Below are 19,246 nucleotides of genomic sequence, written 5' to 3' on the forward strand. Positions count from 1 at the left end.
GTAGATCATGAAAGAAAGTGCTTTTAATTATCAGGCCATTACAACATTTTGATGCCTAAGTAAGGACAGTATGTTTTGGGTTTGATGGTTAAAAGAATGCTTTCATGTCCAGAATGGAATAGACAGCAGCTCTTATTAGGCATTAAAATTTCCTTAAGCTTGTCTAGGAACTAAGATCTTGACTGTGATATTCAGAATATTTCTAACATGAGGAAGGTACAGCATCAGTATTCAGGAGCTCATCTTTGCATTTCCTGGAATTCCTAAAGTTTAGCACAGAATAGTTGTGCAATGACTCAGTGTACTAGGAATTAGAACACAGATAATACAACACATGATTATACACTCAGGACTATATCTCACATAGGTGACAGATACCAACTTCCAGATACCAGCATGCTAAGCAAGCAGACAACATCCACACAGAAAGAAAACTGTGCCCTGCATAAAGATGACCCTGCCAGAATGCTTGACGGAATCCTGGATAAAAACCTTTCACAGTAACTCTGAACATTAGAGTTATCTTTCTATCATAGAGAATATCTAAAACGGTGAAGCAGACATGTAAAACAAGACTCCTCAAAATGTTAACACTGTAAAAAAGAAATCTCTGCATATTAATGTGATGACGATGAGGCATTTTAGCTGAAGTTATTTGCCCATTTACATTTTGGATGCAAAGAATAGATCCCGACGCTTCCAGGACTGCTAGGATATTCAAAAGATAATATGAACTTTCTCATTTTGCAAAGTAAAACACAAGTACTAAGAACTGTAAGCTGAGGTATAATAAAGTTACTTTCCCTTCCATACTGCCTCAACCAGAGACTTGGAAAATATTTACAAATATTAAGCCCAGGGCTTAACTTTAATAAACCATGTATCTCTTTGCTTTGCTAAATCAGGATTTCAGTGAAGTAAAGCAGATTTGCCAAAAATGCTTAAGGACACACAAATCACATTGATTTTGGCATTTGAAAGTTGTGTACTGAAACCCCTTAGATGCTTTTGAAATCCATACCTTCAAACCACTAGACTCTTGTTTCTTCTGTCCTCCCTTCCGTTAGTGCATTCATCAAAACTAAAATTAACTTATCCATCAAAGCTAAGTTATTAGGAATGTATTACATTTGGTGGGAGACATTCCAACATAAATGTCTGACAAAGCTTTTACTTTATTCCATTATTTTACTGAGGTTTATTTAATATACAGGTAGGTAAATGTACATTAAACCATTACTTTTCCATCTTAGGAGGAATCTGAACCACAAAAAAAAGAAAAAGTACTGGTAGTAGTTCTGCAAGAAACAGTACTATGGGATGAGATGTCTACTACCTATGGGAGCTGTCATCATAATTTTCAGGTCACTTGATGCAATTTTCAGCAAGTTAAAAATGAAAGATTTTTAAAGGTCATTCCTCTTCAGTAGCAATGTAAATGCAGACTAAATCTATCAGTCTTTTAAAACTTCCCATTCACTTAAAGCTAAAAAATGTTAGTTTTTCCTTTCTTATTATTTTAAATTATTTATTTCAAATATACAATAATGTGAGTGAGTGTAGAAGTTGATGACCACAGAACTTGGCCAATTACATCGCAGTTTATGTCTATACTCTTCTCAGCTGAGTGAGGGCAGATATTGCACGAGGTTGAATTTGGCTCAGAACCACATAGGTTTTTTACTTGAGGAGGTAACAGAGGGGTGTAAGATGTTAAAAATAGCTATGTTGTTAAAGCATTGACTTACATCTCAGGAATTCCAGGCTTCTGTTGCAGACTTCATATGAAATATTGGGAAGTTCACATGATCTCTCTTAAAAGTTTCTTTCAGATAAAATTAAACAGGTTTGAAAATCCATGAATCCTTCATTTTCTCCCATACCACTCAAAGGAGATGGAAAGAAAAGGAAGAAAGAGAGAGAGAAAAAAGGAAGGAAGGAAGGAAGGAAGGAAGGAAGGAAGGAAGGAAGGAAGGAAGGAAATGAAATTGTAACTACCTTAAAGCTTTCCCTTATTGTTTAACAGTAGTAGAAAATTTTTAAGGTTCAGTGCTTCTTTTTTTCCCCCTTTATTTTAAATAGTGTATTTTAGATTTTCCATTTCAGCCAGAAAGGAATGTCTGAATACCACAAGAAAGGCTATTCTTGTATAAGTTTCCAACTCAATCGAATCTACGGAACACTGAGTTTGCTTTAATTTAGAATTAATAACCCTACCTGCCTAAATCTCCAAACCTCCACCCAATTCAAATTAAGCCCAATCTTAAAGGGAAAACTTTTATTCTCATTACCAGGTAATTAACAACTTTCCATATATCTCTGTTGGATGTTGCCCTCACAAAGAGATACTTTTTGTATAGAAAGATTTTGAAGTTAGCATTCTGTCCTATTTCCTACTAACATTTTTTGGGGGTCTTCCAAGTAATGTGCTCTTTCTTTAAAAGTTTAACAAGGGATTCCCCAACTGCTCTGGTGGCCAAAAGTTCTGAACAGTGTTGTTTCAATATTTTATGTTCCTGTAAGTACAGCATACATATGGGCAGGGTTAAAAACAAAAAAATGCAATAGCCAGATAAATCTGAAGTAGATTAACAGGACCTTGAAAATCCCTGCAGAAAGAACTCATCAAATTACATTGGCTGGATTGAGCACTGAGGTCAAAATGTTTGTGTATACACATTTATTCCAACCATAGAAGAAGTATCCTGTAGCAGATTTAAATTTATTTACTTAATAGGGTTGATAGTATTGGCAGTTTATAGCACTTAGCATATCATTTTGAGATCAATACTGCAAGCCATGTTAGCCCAACTGTATTTCCTTATATTATGTATCACTTCCATGAGCTTTTCAATCACTAATAAACCTGTCACCCAATTGGCTAAGAAGGCAATATGACAACTGATTGGAAAAGTAACTGGATATTTCATTGCCAGTCCCAAAATGGAAAAATGAGAAGCTTTTCAAAAGTTACTTACTAACAGGGGCATCTACTTTATTCTGCCGCCATTCTAGTTCAAGGAAAAAAAAAAAAAGAAAAAAGAAAAACTTGTTTCAAAGTTCTATCAATTTTCTCCTCTATTTAGGATGAGATTCCCGTAGTTCCCGTAGCATCTAATTATATATGCAATGCATTTAGCTTCCTTTGCATAAATACTACTATACTCCTTTATATTTACTAACAGGTCAGATTTTATTTTGTTTAGTGATTTTCCCAACACCTCCAATCTCTTATTCTGAGACATCTTGTTGTCTAAACCCTCAGATTATCATTTGTTTTGTTCATGGAATAAAGAAATACTTTCAAAAATCTAATAAAAGTATAAGTACAAAATCAGAAAGAAAATCTATCAGATGCTGTGTAGAAGCAGAGCAATGCAAACAAGTAGGAAATAACCTTTCACTACAATGAAATAAAAATAATATGGTCAGTGTACTGAGAACTGTTGTGGAAATAGTATATGTACATCATGATGGATACTATATCTTTAGTTCCATCTACTGGCCTTATGTCTTATTACAACTTCAGACTGGAGTGTATTGTCCAGGATAGCTAATGATTTTTAGTCAACTAGCATGCATGTTAGTGATTCCATAACAAATTACTTAGTTTGACCTCATTTCTGGGCTGACTTTGGGGATTTCCTGAACTCCAGTTCACACAGGTACTACATGTACAAGATTTCTGGAAACAATTAGTTGCATGGAATGCAATGAATTAACTTTGTTGTAAATACCCTTGCAGTTATTGCTCAATGTTACCAGGATCTGCCAGTGTTACTGCAGCCAATTATTCCTCTTTTTTTTTTTTTTTAATATAGAAGCCTCCATATGTTTTATACCCATTGATTTCAGTGTGTCTCAACACATAAAGCAATATGATTTTTAACCCATTCACAATTTATGAACACTTCATAACTTTCTAATAGAAATGCAGACCCTTTTATAATAAGCATAGGCTGACTAACAAGCAACTTTGTGTTGTCTGTCATACAGTCTTCAGAATTACTTGGAAGTTCTACAGAGATCCATCCATCACAGGTTGAAAAACAGAACTTCTGTCCTACAGCTAGACAATGTCAATCTGACACACAGTTTCCAGTTTGGGCGAATAAGCAGATGAAAAACCAAATGAGGACCATGATTACAGGCTTTTTGCTGAACCTCTTAAAGCTGAATCTGTTACTTAATTAGGTAAATTATGTCCAGTGGCTATGTCTTTCACATCTCAGCCACACCTTTGATTTAGTAGGTAGACAAATAGGAGAAAACCAGCATGCACTGCAAGCTACATGGCAGCAAAGCAGAAATAGCAAAACATAATTGAGAACGTCCACGTGGTATGAAGGGAGGCCAAGAGATCTTGCAATGGTGAATTTGGCAACAATGTCTTCTGCATCAGATATGTGACAATATATTGTGGCACTGGTTTTGAAGTATAAAATTTACTTCATAGAGAAATGTATCATCACTCTCAAAATCATGGGAGTCAAATAAGTATGAGTAGTACTGCACTGGTATTATCTTGTGCCAGGAGTAACTTGTATCATGAAGTGAGTGGCAAAAGTTGGATGCTGACATTTTGAGTGGAGATGTGCAGTTACAAGAACTCATCCTTCAAGAGGAAGTCAGAATACCTTCCCCATTACCAGTCAGCACATTTAATGAAAAGCACTTAAAATGAACTATTTATGCATAATTTGGGACATTCCTAAATCAAAACCATGTTTTGTAAAGCATAATGAAAGTTCTCTCTACATATTTCAGGGCACACAACATGAAAGCAACATTTTTCCTCTACCATTTTTGCCAGTTAAAGTATATTATTCTAAGAAGCAAGCCAAGTTCTCACAACTGTTTTTTTAAGCACAAAAACCTGATTATTTTTTCCATTTTTTTCTCTTCTAAGTTTTAGTCATCAAAAGAAAAAATCCTACTGACTAATGAAAAGTCTTTCTCTGTTAGGAACACAATAAATAAATATATATTCTGTTAAAAAGCAATATTTAGTTTAGAAAATACAAGAGTATCATTTAGAAACACTTTTACAGCACTAATTTATTATGCAGACTTTTGTTCTTTTAACAGGTTCTTTCTAGTCTGTTTTCTATACACCTAACTACATACCATGGCAACAACTTAGTAGATATTCTCTGGTGTTTGAAAATCACATATGACAATTTGTATAAAATATCCCAGCAGCTCCAGCTTAGAACATCTGCACAGGCCAGTGAATGGAACTCAAGCACTAAAGCTGGTGTACTAGTTTTGGTTGTGATGGAGTTAATTTTGTTCATAGTAGCTCATATGGTGCTATGTTCTGGACTAGTCACCCAAACAGTTTTGATAACACAGCCTTATTTTAGTTGTTACTGAGCAGTGCTGACACAGCATCAAAGACTTCTCTGTTTCTCACAGTGACCTGCCAGGGAATAGACTGAGGGTGCACAAAAGGTTGGGAGGGGACACAGTTGGGACAGCTTACCTCAACTGACCAGAGGGATATCCCATACCATATGGTGTCATGCTCAGCAATAAAAGCTGGGAGAAAGAAGAGGGAAGGGGGGTATATTTGGAGTTATGGAGTCTGTCTTCCCAAGTAACTGTTACGCTGTTGTGGTTGAAACCCAGTCGACAACTACAACCACGTGCCGCTCACTCACCCGTCCTCCACCCCCATTGGGATGGGGAAGAGAGTCAGAAAAAAAAAGGCAAAACTTGTGGGTGATGATAAAGACAGTTAACAAAACAGCAAAAGGGAGAAGATAAACAATAACAATAATAACAATGAAAGAATATACAAAACTAGGGATACACAACGCAATCACTCACCAACCCAGGAACACGATGTCCGGACCACTCCCAAGCAGCGATTGTGAACACTGGAATGCAGCTCCTGCCAAACTCCCCATTCCAGAGCAAGAGAGATCCGGACAGCATCTCGCACTCGAAGCACAATCACACTGCCCAGCTGGGCCTGGCAAACCAAAGCCTGGCCTGGACCACAATCCCCAAGCAGTCAGCCCCATCCCCCCAGTTTTATACTCAGCATGACTTTATATGGTATCAAATATCCCTTTGGCTAGTTTGGGTCAGCTGTCCTGGCTGTGTCTCCTCCCAGCTTCCTGTGAAACTTAACTCTGTCCCTGCTGATCCCGGGACATTAGCAGATTCCTGTGAAAAATAACTCTATCCCAGCCAACCCAGCACATATGTGTGATGAAGCCCTGCTTTCCTGGCAGTGGCTAAATATCTGCATGTCAATGGGAAATACTGAATTAATTCCTTACTTTCTTCTGCAGCTTTTGCTTTACCTATTGAAATGTCTTAAAATCTCAAGCGATGAGTTTTCTCACTTTCACACTTCTGATTCCCTCCTCCATCCCACTGAGTGAGTGACTGTGGGAGGCTTAACTTCCTTACGGGGGTTAACCCATTACAGCTGGGCTAGCAATGTGGTGGCACAAAGATAATGTATGATTGTCTCAGGCACATACTGTAATAAGCATATTATATACAGTCCTGAAACAATTTACAGTGTCTCTGGTTTGGAATGTTCCGGGATTACATTACCTTGCATAAGTGTAACTGTGCTTAAAGAGTTGAAACAATAACACAAACATGAAGATTTTCTAAGTCTTTCATGCCTAGCACATTTTGATGCTTAATTGTCGTACCTAACTCTCAATGGGAGTTATGAAGCTTTGGTAGATCTGGGCCTAGAGCATCATGAGCTATCAATAATGACAAAACTGACTCAACTGAAGTATGCTGGAAATATAAAATTTACACTATTTCTTTTCCTGTGTGGTAGTAGAGACATATCTTCAGTCTTTAAGGCTATAAATCAGCTTTCAGGATCACTTACCATGGAAAAAAAGCACTCTTAACATGCACCTGACGATAGACCATATTTCTTTGATTCTGTTCCTCTCAAATATTCAAAGCAGTAAGGTCCACATGGAATCAGTAGATAAATATTGACTAACTACCAGAGAGAATAATTTTAATTTAAAAAATCATGCATAAAGTCTTTCCTCCCTTTCTCTTAGTTATTCTGCAGGAATGCAAAGTCCTATTTCGTACCAAATATTGCAAATTTAGATATTCTCACAATAAATTATTCACTTCCCAAAAATACAGTACACATGGTCTGAGTGAAAGGTCCCTTGGCGGTAATGACATTCTGTGAAATTCCAACACAGAATGAGGCTTTAAGTGTACAGCCTAAGGCATCATTTTTGTGCATTACATTTTTGTGCATTTTGTGCTGTACATGGATGCTAATTTAATGTGTGTTTGCCTATAGTGGGTGTTGTAGTCTGCAATTTAGGTTCTAATAGTGGTTCAGGCTAAAGCAGTATTCTTGTTTTCTCATCAAAAATTCGTGCTCTCTTTCTAAGAAATCTCATACAGTCTAAGTTTCTACCAGTCACATACCATTAACCTATCTTCACTGCTCACCTAACCCTAACATAAGTGAATTGTCCAAAGACAGGCAAAGTAGAAACAGAGGCTGGTAAAGATACTGTATAATTTCTTTTATTCTATGGGTATCTTCTATAATTGTCAGATAAATCTATTTACAGTAATACATATCTCTTTTTGCTTCCTTCCTGCTTGCTGGCTGATAGCTACCATGCTCCTGCTCTGTGTATCAGAATAAACAAGTCAGTCAAGATTTATCAATTTTACCCTGCCAGTCGCCCTACAGGCTTTCAAATATACAGACGTGTATTTGGTGTAGGTGGCAAGAGGGCTGCAGGGATGGCTTCTGCGAGAAGAGGCTAGGGGCTGCCCTGGGCCAGTCACAGCCAGTTCCAGCCAGACCCATCACAGGCCAAAGCTGAGTCCACCAGCCATGTGTTTTTGGCACATCTGAAATAATATATGTAAGACAATACAGAAAACACCACAAAGGGAGAGGAAGAAGGAACAAAGAGTGAGCAACAACAGAGGGAACACCAAGGTAAGAGAAAGAGGAGAGGGACGAGGAGGTGCTTCAGCGCCAAAGCAGAGATTCCCTGCAGCCCGTGGAAGACCTGCACCAGAGCAGATAGTCACTGGATTACCCCATGCTGGAGCAGATGGCATTCCTGAAGGAATTACCGCCTGTGTAGAGCCCACACCACAGCAGATTTTCTTGACAGGAATTGCAGCCTGTGGAGAAGACCCATGCTGGAGCAGGGAAAAAGTCTGAGAAGGAGAGAGCAGCAGAGAGGAGCTGCAGGCCCCCATCCCCCTGCACCACTCGAGGTGGGGGATAGTGGCAGACTACAGTGAAGGAGTGAAATTGTGTCTGGAAAAAGGGGAAGGAAAGGTGTTTTTTTAATGTTTGTCTTTGCCTCCCACTACTCAAATTAGTAATTACATTTTTACTTTAATTGGCAATCAATTAAGTTAATTTTCCCTGGAATGAGTCTTGTTTTGCCCATGATAGTGACTGGTAAGCAATCTCCCTATCTTTATCTCAACCCACAAGCTTTCTCACTTCTGCTGTTCCTATTTTCTTCCCCCATCCCACGGGGAGAGACGAGCAAGCAGTTGGGTGAGAGTTTGGCTTTTAGCTGAGGGTAAACTGCGACATGTAGTCATAAGCATGTTTAGCTTGACTGCTGTTTCCAAACCATTTTCTTCTGCTACTAATAACAGGGAACCACACTGGGATAATCTGTACACCAAGACTTCCACCTTTAGTCACCATTATAGTCACACCTCTGAAATATAAATAGATAACTAAATGAATGCCACAACAAGAATGGTCTACCCAGTCTGAATATGAGGCTCCTTTGCATGCACTTGTGGATACAACAGGTCACAATGTGACACCCAGAAACTGTTAGCTGAAACAACAGGAAGATGCTTTTCCTCCTCAGTACATCAGCTTAAAATCCAGGACCATCCCTACTAAAATGTGCAAAAGTTGTAAAGTTCTTTTAGCCCAATATTTTGCAATTCTATTCTTTTTTTCTTTTCTTTTTTTTTCATGGAATCACAGTCTTTGTCTGCATTAGCAAGTAATATAGCACAATAAGGGCAGGTTTGTACAGCACAGTAGTTAGTGCTGAGGACTCCATGTCCATAACACATGCATTTGAGGGGTTTACTTCGGAGTAGCTTTAGTCTGTCCACCTAGACTGAACACCCGTTAGTGGTTAGAGTGCATTAGGTGTACTTTTGGAGCACATTTTCTAATATAGATTTACCAGGCGGGACGGGGCGGGGGCGGGGGGAGGGGGAAGGGGAAGGAGAGAAAGAATAAGTTCATACATTCCAAGACTGTTTCAGGATATGAATCAAAATATTTACAGTAGTAGCAACTGGGAAATAAAGTGCATTCTTGATGCAGCTTTAAACACTAATACGGATGTTAGTTATTCAAAGAAAGTAAAAAGGAATGCCAAGCCAAAAAAGCTACCTGCAGCAAAATAGCAATGCTTTTCTATTTCTTCATATGCAATTCCACCAAAGTTAACTTTATGAAAAGTATAAGGTACATATTAACAAATCCTTTCTCTTTCATTCTGTACCAGATATGCTACATCATACTTGATGCTTAAATCACAAAGCCCCTTCTATTTCCTGGCATATCCAAACTTCCCATTGAAACAGGTAATTATTTGAGTGACAAGATGTCTGAAAATAACTATTTTTTACAATAGAAAATTAAGGAAATTTTTAAAATAGGTCTATTATTTAAATAATTATGATGTATTCTAATAGATATATGGCATTTGTCTTTGGATTTTTTTCTGGATGGCTTATTCTTCCTATAACCAGGTATTACTGATTTCACTAAATATTTTCCAACCACAGTCATTCAGGCAAAGAAAAAATAAATACTTATATTATGCAGCAAGCTGAAATAATGGACATCCTGTACTCAAAGTAAAGGGGACACTTAGAAGAACAGCTGTTTCTTTTTTCAAAAAATTTACCACTTCATTGCTTACAGAAGATTAGTATAGCCATTATACACCAAAATATACTATAGTATTCGTAATTTGCATGTGTCAACAAATGTATTACACAAAAGCCTGCAAAGATAATTAGTCTATTTCCAAAAACATTTTACCTTGGAGTCACTGGCTGGCCTGGGAACCATAGCTTTAAACAAATGTGAACTACATTTGTGGAGTTTAAATAACAAATAGATTTATTTTTGGCTTTTGCAACATAGCCACTAAGTAAAATTTAGCATCTGTAAATGGCCTCTGTGTCCTAGTGAATGGACTCAAGTTAAGGAGGGGAGCTTTATGGTTGGCCCCTCTCCAGAGTCTGAGGCTTCAGGCTACATTCCTGGGATTTGCTGTCCATGGACTCTTTTTTTGCTATGATTAGGTAGTTCTCTGTTCGAATTCATGGCAGCAAATCAATGTCCTTTTCATATTACTTGCTCTGCTTTCTTAACCTCTTAGAGCTCAAAACCCAGAGAGGCCATATTTCATTCCAGCTATATATCATACTGGCAATTTCCCGTTGATTAACAAATATGCTACTAATGTTTACTAGTGGTCCTGCCCTAATCCTTATATGCATTCACCACTTCCTGTCTGGCAGAGATGGCAGTGTGATCTGTCCAAGGAGTAGACCAGACACATGCTCCTGGGTCAGCTAACTGGGCAACTGTAAGACATAAATACAAGAAGATAAAAATAGCGTAATGTTGGGAAAACACTAAGAAACTCTAAGAAAAATGTTCTAACACACCTTCTTTGGAAAGACAAAAGATGAGTGCAGAGGAACTATTTTCCTTTCTTTTTTTTCCTCTTCTGGTCTTTGAGAGCAGTATGAGGTGTCAACTACAAGTTCAGTAAGAGAATAATGATACCACACCTACATTTTGTCCTCTAAAATAAGAGAAACAAATGCGTGACCAGACCACCTGACCAACAAGCTACATTGCTGTTTTGCTCCAGAAATCCCAGTTTCCAGCAGGTCAACCAAGGGTGGCAGCCGTGCACACACATCTCTCTGAGGATCATGCACTACTACTTATGACAGAATATGAAGATCACTGAAGAATCAGGGGGTTATACTGCCTAAATTGCTTGTGGAATTAGAATTATGAAGCCAGAAAACAATATTTAAACCTTTTAAACTTACTAAAAGTATGAATAAATGGCAGAGCAAAAAAACCTAAGCAGCATTTAGGCAATGATTCAGGATGGCTTCCTAAAATTATGAGGAAAACCTGTCACTTTTCATTAGTTCCCTCATTTCTAGTCATTTTAAATTAAGACTATGGCTCAGATTAGTTTTGTGACAAGTGGTTGCATTTTGAAACGAATTTGAAACACTAACACACCAGGGCCACTTATAAAAAGTCCAACTTTATCTACCTGATAACATAAGATTCTCCTGGCTGATAGCAGGCAGAAAGGGTCTAAGTTCTCACTCAGATGAAAATGGTAGGGCTGGCTCTTGACACAGAACTGCCTACAGAGTTTTGATAAAATGTGTGTATGTCTGAAAAACTATGGGCTAGAATAATCCAAGGAAGTTCAGACTATTTTTTCCTTTGAGTTCTTGCTTCTACTTTGCACCTGGACCCCAAGTTTAGAGAAGGTCATAGAAACTCAGTCTTTGCACTCTCTTCAGAAGACTTTGCAAATAATTTTTCTCCTGCACACCTAAAGTTTCAAGGAGCAATCCATGTGTGTATTATAGAGAATGTAGCATTAACTTATTCCATTATTTAATGATACAAGAAAAAAAACAAAACAAAACAAAAACAAGCAAACAAAAACCCTGAACTTTCAAATGTACAGAATTGGAAGTGAATCAAAACATTATGATTAATAGATCTATTAATAGATTAATAGCCAGAACATTCCTCCAGAATGTAAATGCTAGATAGGGAAACAAAATTCATGGAGACCTTTCAGTCTTTGTCTTCTGTGAAGCAGCATGCACTGAGTCTCACAAAAGCAAATGCAAGTACTCTCCCTGGGTTAAGTTACTTGAGATGGAAGAGCAAGACAAGAATTCTGCAAGTAGGAGGTCACTGCTTCCCACAGAGCCTCACCGGGCACACCTTAATTGCAACTCATTCCTGTGCTTTTCTCCAGAAAACCAGAAAGTTGCAGCACAGATACTCAGACTGGAGAAAATATGGAAGTTGCAGATGACGCCATTGCAGGCAGGGAGGTGGGGTGGAGTGCCAGAAAAATGAGGCTCATACACTACATGTGAAACTTAAGAGATTTTAGTTAGGATTCACTAACAGAAAACCTTGCATATCTATGTTTGTGCTGCTCAGTCTAGCCTAGCATGCAAGTATTGTAAAGGAGTTTATTATTTTCTACGTATTACAGCCTTTCTTCTGGATGGGTTGGATAAGACAGACGTTTAAAGAAAGGAAGGAACAGAGGTGTTTCAACATGCCACAGTAGCATGAGAATGTGGCATAGGCTATTTTTCCCACAAGATATGGCTGCATAGCTTCATAACCTACCAATTAAATTAGGGGTCAACCAGTCTCTAACAGCTACAACTTCCAGAAGCTTGAATGAGATTACAGTGCTCAACAGACGGAGTCAGTACAACTAAAATATTGTCAGCTTCTTCTTCAATAAAAGGCTGATAAAAGACCAAGATTTGAAACATGTAGTACCCAGCCATGATCTGCCATTCGGTAGCATTGTTTTGTCTAAAGACACTTATTTTTCAATGCTGTATAAGGAATTTCGGGTATTTGCTCTTATTCCAGTTATTTTGCCTTCCCCAAAGCAATGAGCCGTAGGTTTGCATTGCTCTACTGTGGAAATAGCTAAAAGGAGAATAGATTGTTATCACAATGGTTTTGTGGGGCCTTTGCAATCAAGTGTTCAGTAAGACTACAAGAAACAGCACCTCTCAAAGACAACATAATCTAGATGAAGGAAAGACAATTTTCCTTCAACTTATTCATTGTTTTTTTCTGTTGTGCTCCCTTCTCCTAGCTGTTGTACTGTGGCTTGCCAATATATGAAGTACAGACACTATTCCCAATTTCCTGGTTATTTCTGAATGGGGGAGGGAGGTGCACCTGACATAGATTCCAGGTCAGAGCAAAAAGTCCTCCTTTTCACTTTTTGCATTAGGATAGACTCATGGCTCGGCCTGCAGAAGATTGCTATTATTACTCCCTTCAGCCACATAATCCTTACTTCCCCAATGCAGGGATCAGAGTAGGAGCTGAGTGGGTCACTTCAGTACTTTTTAAAACTACAGTTCCCAAAAGGAGACGGGTGGGGAGGGCGACAGCAAGACACTCCATGACTGTTACATGTTCCGCTGAAAATCACGCTATTCTTGCTACAATCATTTCCATTGGTGTTGTTCAGACTGAACTAGAGTCAAAACAGGAGCTAATTCTTGTGAAGTTTCCTTCATTTCAAAGTTCAGTAATATATGGTATAGTAATTTACGCCTTCTTTAAACTGAGGGTTATAAGTGACAAGGCAGGTAATCGTTTCTGAAGACTTTGTCTTCACTTATCTAAGGATTGGCATTGGAGAAATAATTGTAAGATTCTTTAGGAATGAGTGACACCTGCTGGACAAAATAGGCTTTTAAAAGACTTCTCCCTGGAGTTCCATGATCCATACTCTAGAAAACTGAACTTAAAACCAACCACAGTTTCATTTAAAAACAAACAAGAACAGAACGTGTCTGCCTTCGAAGTCCTCAGTCAAATCAAATGAATCCACTAGAATGGATACATCCCTTTAGTTATTAATTTTTCTTCATCTATGTACTTCCTAACTCCAACTGTAAGAGAATTAAAGCAAGAATATAGTACAGAACATTTCAAGAAAAATCCTTTCTTCATACACTTTGCAGTATGTACAGTGACTTGCAGAGCTGACGTTGTATAAAAAATATTTGAAAACTCATACAAACCATGTCAGACTTTTGGGAGGATCCAGGAGTAATAATCCCTGATCAGGCATTAATAAAACAGTAGTTAATAGCAAAGATTTTCTCAAATTCACTCACTACAAATTACCATTAAGTAATTTGATTCAGAATATCTGAAGACACCTATTTTAAGACTAGGTACTATTTCTTTCACCTATTTTTAAACTTGCAGACCTTTAATTAGTCTTGCTAAATTAGTGCTTATTTATTTTGTTTGCAGATATTTACTAAAATTAAACTTTCTGCATTTTTTTGAAACAAAGCCCTTCACAACATCAGTTCTAAGACAAACAGATAAAAAGTTCTCTGGTGAAGCTTTTCAGAAAAAAAATATTAAGTATTAAACTTTTAAGTCCACATATAGGCATACAGCTGTCTTTATTGGGAATTACTATCTGCTCAGTGCTGTCTGGGAGATGTTTACAGAAGTTATTCTCTCTGTCCACAGGCTATTAAGTACATTTTTAATGCACAAATTATTCATATAGAACATTGCAAATCTTCATTGACCATCAAAAAAATGTCATGATGCCAGTTAATCAGAGTTCATGTCCAAAGCAGGTAAGTAATATTCTAGTGTCTTGCATAAATGAAAGATACTAACAGAAAAAAAAAATTATGCAATAGCTGGCTTTTCATGTAATTGCCATAACCACCTCTATGGTCTCTAGAAGGGTATAGTACAGCTACAAAGGTGGTATGTCCAAAAGCTTCCCCATTAGAGACTAAACTCTGACTTTAAAAAGAGGTGACAGAAGGAGTGAAATAGATCTATAAAAGTATGAAGAGGAAAGATGTTTACACAGTTGTTTGTTCCTTCCTTTACATCTAAGCGTTATTGAGTAAAACTATCAGATACCATTTACACAGAATCAACAGCCCATTTTCCATTTTTTAAATGAGTAACTGAACTGCTGAATTTACTGCTTCTAGATATTGAGAGTAACAGGCATTTAGAGATGGTTCAAAAAAAAAGTATTAAAAATAATTTCACCTTTAAGCTCATCAAAGACATTGAGCATAAAGGTAGAAATGTGACTTCTGGCATTGGGATGTCTTCAACTACAATGTGAAGAGCTGACAGGCCATACTAGGGAGTATTACTCTACTCACCTTGAAAGTTATGATTTTCCTAAGCACCTACTACTAGTCACAGTCAGAGGCAGAATTCTGGGCTATACAGACATTTTTTCTGAGCCAGTGGGATTTTTTTTTTAGGTAGAAGTTTTCCCCAGCCCAGATATTTTAGTAAAGCTGAAATAAGAGAATTTCATTGCAACATAACTTTGTTTTTCAGGACTTATGTGTAATTCCTAATAAATGCATGGTGGTCTTGGAGTCAACCAAGGAGTTCTGTCTGCTCAGCAAATAATTCCAAGACTTTTTAGGATCAATCCTACTCTACTCATTGTGAATATCAAAGCTGATACGGTAACATTGCTTTAAACACAGCACAGTTGAAGATCCTGGCTTTAGAGGTGTCTCGGATTTCAACAGCCTCCATGACATTACTGACTACAACCTTCAAAGGCTCAGTGATGCAGCGAGAACAGTAAATATATCAAACAGGTTGGACTTTTCATGTCCTGTCTCGTGTTGCTTCTCTTGTTCATCCCAGAGCTTAAAAGGCAGAAAAGGTGATCAACTCTAGGCTGTTGGTTTTTTTTTTTGCAAAAGTCCATTTCAGAGATTCCCAAAGCATATTTGTTTCACAATAAAATGATTAAGGCAGTAATTGTGGTTCCCACCTTTCTCTCAGACCATTTGTGCTCCAACAAATTGTATGCAATAGTATTCCAAATTTAACCCAATCACACTAAGGAAATCCTGCTCTTCATCCCAGCAAATCCTTTGTTGTCTTAAAAAAAAAGAAGTCATTTCCTCAAATTCATAGGCAACTTGAATTCTGCTCCATTTGTCAAATGATAACAGCTATATTTGAATTGAAAAGAAATAGATTCATTTGTGAAGAGCAAATATTCATACAGAAATTATTCAAGGAAAACATTAACCATTTAAGCAAACAAAAGGTCTTTCATCTATCTTGACTCTTTTCGAGATATGTAGACAGTCTTATGGTCAATTAAAAAGATAGAAAAATACTGACATATCCTACCTATACTGAGGAAAATTAAAAGAAGTCCAAAAAAGTTTGTATCAACAGAACAAAATATGCAGGAGGAAAACACCTATAGTCCTATACACAGCATACATGAGAAAACAACTAGCAACAGTGGAATTATTGACTTGATGCAGCTGCATGTGCAGAGGCTTTTTGACTAAATGAAGACTTTCAACAAAGTCAGCTGCTGGCAACAGAAATGTTACAAGGCAACCTAAATGTTATTTACAAAAGAAAATATTTACTTCAAAAGTCAGTAGATATTACATGGTGCTGGAAGAAAGAAATGGCCAGAGTTTTAAATGTGGTAACTGCTTAGCTCTAGCTCCAGAACTGGTTCTGGCCAAATCACTTGAAGAATCTCCCTGGGAGCGAAAAATGAGCTATTAAGACACACATTGTAAGAATTCAGTGTCTCACCTTGAAGGGTGGAAATTCACCTCAATTGTTGCTTTTATTACCATCAAGGTTCTGTAGGATTTGAATATTCTTCAGGATGTTTGCAGACATTATTTACAAAGATTTATTTAAGCTATGTTATGGTATTAATCACACAGATAATTTGTGTGAGGCAACTATAAAATATATCTATGTATTTAGTTAAGCTTTGTTCCTGTAAAGTCAATAATTCACAGATTTCAGCAGGAACAGTTATGTCATCAAGTAGTATTTAAGAGGTCTATTTAAAATGGAATATTATGACTTGTTATTAACAAAGTAAAGCTAAAGTAACTATTTTTTCCCCTCTCTCATATCCAAACAATCTGAAAATAGGTATAAAAAATCCCCAGTCTGTAGTACACAAATAGATCTCTAATTATGACAGTTATCATTTCCTGATGGAGGCATTGTGGCTGTATTTTCACAGTGCTGTAACATTGTCATTGCTGTTGTGTAGTTTTACACAATAATATCAACATTTATAGCTTTGCTAAATAAATTTGCCATTGAGTTTTCTCACACTTCAGTGAGACAGTGACTTTACAATTACTTGTGAAATCATTCAATTGTAGACATGAACAATGGATGTAGACAGTCCCATCCCATGCCCTTGGACTTGGCCCGAGCATTGAGCCCCATTTGTGTTACTACAATTGGATGCTGAGACTTCTATTAACACTCCCACCAACTAACTGATGAGCCAGAGGAGATTTGGGGAACACATTATTCAATTTTACCTTCAACAGGAGTTTATTCTCTTTTGAAGATACCACTAAATTATGCAGACGTATTTGCCCTCAGAAACTAGCAAAAATATATTGCTCAAGGTAAAAAAAATTCTCAGCCACATCTTCCTCTGCAGAAAATGGCATGAATTTTACACTATAAAGCATGATTCTGCTTAACAATTGTGCAGTCATAGAATGATTTAGTTTGGAAAAGGTGCTTAAGATCACTAGATCCAACCATAAACCTAACACTACCAAGTCCATCACTAAACCATGTCCCTAAGCACCTTGTCTACACATCTTTCAAATACCGCTGGGGATGGTGACTCAACCACTTCACTGTGCAGCCCATTACAATGCTTGACATTCACAGTAGCCTCTTTATCTTATAAAATGATCTGCCAACTAATATCTGTTATGGAAAGTATTTTTAAGCAAAGCAAAATATCGTAATTGCTTGTTGTTGTGCAACCCCTCTTCTCTGCAGCAAAGCAGCTGCCAAGCTTTTGAGTGCCTTAAAAAACATATCTGCATCACAGAACATGACATGATACAGGGATTTCCAAGTTAATGCCAGTCAAGTTAGCCATCTAAAACAGGGCTAATTAGCCCTAGTATACTATGTTGATGTGTTTATTTAGCTACTAAAATACAAGCTGGCAACTCTGCCTTGTGCTTCACTGCCACTGTGCTTCACAGACATATCAGGTTTTTTGGCACCTTCTCCAACATCTCTGTCACAGTACTGTAACACATAGCTGAAGACAAAAGTGATACAAGGCAAAGATGGGAAAGATTTCCTGAGGCAGTGGAAGGAAAGATAAAACTGCAAATACCACGGACATAGGCAGACCAAGCTCTTGCAAAGATGTGAGAAATGCCTTTATTTCAACCTTTTCCAAAACTAGGCAGTTCCTGTTGCATATATCTAAGCTAAAATCGACAGATTCGCTCTGCCATTAGGCCCTGGAGCAGGTTGTTCCTTCCAGATGTGCTCCTGCTGCAGCAGAAGCACAGATAGAGGAAAAAGATTAGAGGGAATTTGGTGAGGAGGAGAGATGGAGGTGTAATTCTTTTGGGTCTGGAGACAAAGAAATTATACAGGTCTCAGGAGCTGGGGAGGGGAAAACTTTCAGGAAAAAGTGCAACTGTCTTCTTGGCTGACAAAAAGCGCAAAAGACTCTGAATAGGCAGTGCTTGCAAGGGAAAATTCCCGAAAGCAATTACATACATATATATGTTATTCCCAGTTCTGTAACACTGTAAATTTAGCTGCCCTTATATTAGAAGAACATTCAAGTGTGGTGGATGGGATTTGACCATGTCAGAAATTACTTTCACGAGTTTTTAAAAACTGCAGGTGTTACCACAGAGGAACAGACATGTGAGGTGGGGAGGACATAATACAGAGAAAAGCAGAGGTGTCTTCCTTTGGAGGCACCTTTCTCTTTATTACTTGGGAAATAAATAGAAAACTAAAAATAGAAAGGAATCCATAGGACAATAAAGACTGTCAGTTATCCCTGTTTAGAAGACAGAGAAGAGTAGCCAGCAGCTGCACCTCAGCAGCAGTGAAAAGTCATATATTGAGTAGATTTTTGAAGTTCTCACACACATTTGGAGAAAAGTGTAATGGAATTTTATGTCAGATAATAAATTCCTTCGTCCAGTTTGCTGCTTTACTGTCATCTCCATGTTCAAGTTTTCCTACATACCAAACCTGATTCCTCCTTACTGCAATTTCATTCTGTTATACTAGAAGTAGTCCAATTGACCATAGTCTTGAAATTCCTCTCTCTTTGCACATGGTCTTTGTATGCATTAAGACGATTTTTCACTCTTTCTGTGAATGTTTCAGTAAATCTGTGGTCATCCTTGTCACTCTTCTCAGAACTATTACCAACAGGTTAAGAGCTGCATCTTTCTTGAAATATGGGAGCTCAAAGCAAAACAAACTGAAACAGAGAGACAGGAATGATGCCCTAATTATAGTGAGATTTTTTGAGTATTTTGTTTTAGGATAAATATTTTTTATCATTACTTGTGGTAA

The sequence above is a fragment of the Caloenas nicobarica genome, chromosome 2 (genome assembly GCF_036013445.1).
Source record: "Caloenas nicobarica isolate bCalNic1 chromosome 2, bCalNic1.hap1, whole genome shotgun sequence".
Classification (NCBI taxonomy): domain Eukaryota; kingdom Metazoa; phylum Chordata; class Aves; order Columbiformes; family Columbidae; genus Caloenas; species Caloenas nicobarica.